Source organism: Coptis chinensis, chromosome 3, assembly GCF_015680905.1.
Source record: "Coptis chinensis isolate HL-2020 chromosome 3, ASM1568090v1, whole genome shotgun sequence".
Taxonomy (NCBI): domain Eukaryota; kingdom Viridiplantae; phylum Streptophyta; class Magnoliopsida; order Ranunculales; family Ranunculaceae; genus Coptis; species Coptis chinensis.
This window is the reverse complement of record NC_141458.1, coordinates 30,510,698-30,515,348: the sequence shown is the minus strand read 5'-3', so window position 1 is coordinate 30,515,348 and position 4,651 is coordinate 30,510,698. Positions and strand designations below refer to the sequence as shown.

The 4,651-nt window shown below is 33.9% G+C and overlaps 1 long non-coding RNA gene across 1 annotated transcript; it reads right to left on the bottom strand.

Moving 5' to 3' along the window:
- Positions 1-415: 415 nt before the first annotated feature.
- Positions 416-2,188, bottom strand: LOC147509115 (uncharacterized). Its single transcript, XR_015216507.1, has 3 exons — positions 1,823-2,188; positions 1,417-1,564; positions 416-629 (listed from the first exon to the last, which is right to left on the bottom strand). It is a non-coding gene; the product is annotated as an uncharacterized LOC147509115 (long non-coding RNA).
- Between the last annotated feature and the right edge of the window lie 2,463 nt (positions 2,189-4,651).

Genomic DNA, 4,651 nt, shown 5'->3' with positions numbered 1-4,651 from the left:
ACACAAGAAACCGAGGTAACATCCACCGAGATAATAGAGTTCCCACAACAGAGATAAGAAGGAGATATATTATCTCAGTTCCAAAAAAACATCTAATATAATATCTAATTCTATTATCTCGGTTTTAAAAATGAAAATAAAATTGAAAAGTTAAAATAATATTAAAACCGAGATAATAAGGAACAAACCGAGATGATATGTTACTGAAACCGACATAATATTGCACAAAACTTTGGCATATGATCTGAACAGTGTGTCATATGTCCAATCTCTTATCTTTGTTTCGCAATTAGCCGACATATTTACTTGTACACAATATTTAAAAAATATGCCTATGTTGTTTCAATTTAATTATGGCAACATGCAAATATTATCTCTCCCAAACAATCGCATTCACCATCGTATCCCATAAAAATCAATATTAATTAACAAAAACAATCTAATAACATACACAAGTTTTTCAACAGTACAATTTTTTTAAATTTCATAAGCCATTTTATAAGTCAAATATGAGTAAAAGTAAAAATTACATCAAGTAAGAAACTAGCTATAAAGTTACTTAGATAACATTTTCCTAAGAAAACAGTAGGAAACTTTAGATCCATGAAAGCCAATACAATCTCCAGACCCTACAAAAACCAAAGCAATTTTTTTTAATAATATAAACAAACGAATATATCCAATGAATTCATTAACTCACTAACCAAATGAAAAACTTTAGACAAGCTAGTGCAAGGTATAATCATAAGAAATAACTAAAAATATCATTAATCAGATAATCCATATGGTTGTCATAAACACAACAACTCAAGGTGTAACAAAACTTGATGAAAGCTCAAGAGTGATCCCCGAAGTGCAAAAACATCATTTGTGACCTATAAAGAAAAAAATATACAAACACTATATATACATACAAATAAAAAAAGGTGCATTTCTCACGTTATTTGCTTATATGTCCTACCCACCTAGCTCAACTTTAAAGATATATCAAACTGATAGATTTAAAGCTTCTTATTCTTACCCACATGAAAATTTAAAAGACACGCAAGCAGATTTTTGCAATCACATTACTTTGCCTAAGCTACATTTGAACTTCATTAAATTCAATAATCAATACCATATACATAACAAAGGAACTGAGGTGTTACTTCTAAAAAATGTTCACCAATCAAGTTCTTGCCAAAGGATTGGAAAGGCCAAGGTATCTGTTGCATTGGATGTTGATGGTTTTAGATGCACTTCCACCAATGGTGTACATCCTTAGTGAGTGTAGTCATTGTTCACCACATGGATATACCCATGTCTAATACTTTGTTGACTACCAACATTCATTTAGAAGCGAAACTTGATTTGGACATTCAAAACATAACACATTAGGTAAGGTATAGTATAATATTACTCATACAATTTATTTACCTTGGCATCATTTGGATGAGACTAGGTTAGAAGCAATGATTATATATATACCTAGCTAGCTCAATCGCTAATATTTCTTATTACATTCAGTGTCTATATGCGTCATTGAGATTCCACAATCTAACATTCATGCCAAAGGCAATAACACCTGCAAGCAATGAAAACAAGGTGCCATCACCATTCAAATCAAGAACATAATAATCAAAAAGCAATCTCCAATATGATACAATACAAGAAAATAAATTTAGAATATCAAGAAAATACACATACTAAGAATTTCAAACAACAGATTGGTTCACTTGTAAATTCCAATCTATTTTGAGATCTCAAATCTACACGTAACAAGTATAAAATACATTAAGAGAACATGAAAATAGATAGCAATAATTAGAAAATGTATAGTGACCTAGTAGCTTTGGATGAGCACAAGTATGGGCTTGGTTTCCTTCCTTCATCAATAGGCTTGGCTTTGCTATCACTCATGACTTGTATTGTAGTCTTTTCAACCTGCCTCATTCATTCTAGAAGCAGTAGCCTCCACGCTACCTATAGACTAGAAGCTTCGCTTCCCCCTACCTTTGAAAATAGCTACTGGCCTGCTAACCAGGACCATAATGTTCCTAACTAGTTTTAAGTAAAAGAAATTAATGAGAAAAACTTCCTCTGTATGTGAAGTGTCTGGATATGAAGGTGGCTTCCCTGTAAAACAAAATGAGGTTTAAAAGATGTGGATAAATATGATACAAACCCCCCTCCCCCTTGTTGTTCCAAAACTTACAAAATATCATGAGGCATTGATGTATACAGAGATATTAGATACGAGCACTACAAGTTTTGGAACAAACAAACAAAAAAAGAAGAGCAAGAACTAGTCTTCTTGACAAGTCACTCCAAACACTTCAACTAACTAATTCCTTTTCATATTACACCTTTCTTTCCTCTAATGGGAGAACCTTATCTAAATTGAGGAACTTACTCCAATGTGTCAAACGCCTATACTTGTACTATGGACTTGAAAACACCATAAACAAGTTTTCCATAATGCCTTTGAGTACCGTCCAACTTAATGTCTAACTCAATTAAGCATTGGTGTATGTACATACTGGCATTATGCTCCGTTAAATACATTTCGCCTTAACAACCCAATCTCTATCTGACTGAAGTGGGAATCTCTCTGGTGGTATATATCATACAAAACCCAGTAAAGGAGTGGTATAATGGACTTTCAATCAAAATGCTTAAAAATTTGTATATGAAATATTTCCACCCAATTCGATTGTTTAATCATTCTCAAACTTAAAATTTGAAGACCCATCTTTCAGCTCTTGCAGATATGCTCTCTTGTACAAGAAGACATGAATCTAATTTAACTCGCTCTTTGACTGTTGTGTATGTGTGTCCACTCGAGTTTGTGTGCTAACATGACTTTTCCCTTCTCCCTTGCTCGGACTTGGGACTTAGCACTTTAAAATATAACTAGCCTCTTTGTACGTGTCTCTGCCATGTTAACAATCTCTGATTTTATTTTATTTTTCATTAATTTCTAGACGTGAAACTACCATTTTACCCCTGAAAAAGACAATAAAAAAATAAAACAAAAAAATGGTATGAGCTGTAATATTCGTGTTTGGAAAGGGGCAAAATTGGAAAAAAAATTAATGGCGTAATGAATTCACTGTTGAAGCCTTCGTTTTCTTTAAAGTAGTTAGATTTCTAGACGTGAAACTACCATTTTACCCCTAAAAAGACAAAATAAAAAAATAAAACAAAAAAATGGTATGAGCTGTAATATTCGTGTTTGGAAAGGGGCAAAATTGGAAAAAAAATTAATGGCGTGATGAATTCACTGTTGAAGCCTTCGTTTTCTTTAAAGTAGTTAGATATATGTATGTATTTAAGAATACTTCAGTTCTAATTTAGACAAAGTCAGTGAACTGGACATAAGTAAAACTGTACCAGTTTCAATATAACCCAAAAGGTAAAGCTTTGGGTTGAGATTATCTTATACAATAGAAGTACACTAACTAGTCATTCAATTCGAAATGCGTCAACACTGAAACCAGATGAGATTTAAACAATTGTGACCCATTATTCAAAAGTTGGTAAGTTTGGGAGCTGTAGATGTTCTTAAGTATTAGGGTTAACTATGTAAATGGGATCACCTAATTAGTGATTGCGTATCTCGATAGTCGTAAGTTTGAACATTGCAATAAGCTAGCCAAGAACCCAAAACCAACATATCCCTGTAAACAAAAGCAATAACGTTATTCCAGGAGTTCTTGACACATGAAATTATGTTTAAAGAAAAGCATTAAGGTTATTCTAGGAGTTCTTGACACAGGAAATTATGTTTAAAGACTGACCTTCGCCTGCGCACCAAAATCTAGGCAATTGCTTCAAACTTTCTTCAATCTAAAATCTGCATTTCCAAAAAAGTCTTAATTGAAGCCTAATAGCAGGTTAAGGAAGTGATATCCAAATTAAAAAACCAAACAATAATTTATAAACTATAAGTACCCTCCGTTCTCAAGCATATCACTACATGTACAGCACACGTGTCCACACACCAGGTCGTATCTTCATAGCTCGTATATCCCTAGGTCGTACTATGCCACCAGGACGTAACCACGATCCAAACTCAGGTTGTCCCAAATATCAAATACAAACATACATGGAAACAAATGATCTACCGCGATCCTGAAACTCAGTCAACACACCAATAAAGGAGGCATTTACTTTGTAACAGCAGGAGTAATGACGAATCATCAAAAGAGCACAAAATATGGATCTACACTTGACAACGGCCTGAAGCAAATAAAAAAAGTCAGATCAAACACCTATAAATAGATAGAGATGAACTACGTAAGGCTTGATTCAAGTTCACCCAAGAAACTTGATACGTAGGCAACTCTTATCCCAAGCAAGAGTACAGTCATTCCCCATCAACCTCAACATCAAGTCGTAAGTAGAAAACCACACATTTACAGTCGTAGGTAGAAAACCACACATTTACATTGGTGCCGTCTGCCAATTCGTTTCCTTGAGAAAAACGCCCACACTATTTTCTCAAGCCTACTAAACTGGTTAAAAAAACCACCATGGAAGAACAACTAAAAGCTCTAGTAGATAAAGTAAAGTTTATCCAGGAATCATTTACCACGCTCCAGCATGAGAACCAAACTATTCGCAAATAAACTACTTCCAACACCAACAACCTGGCCCCAGACGCAATTGA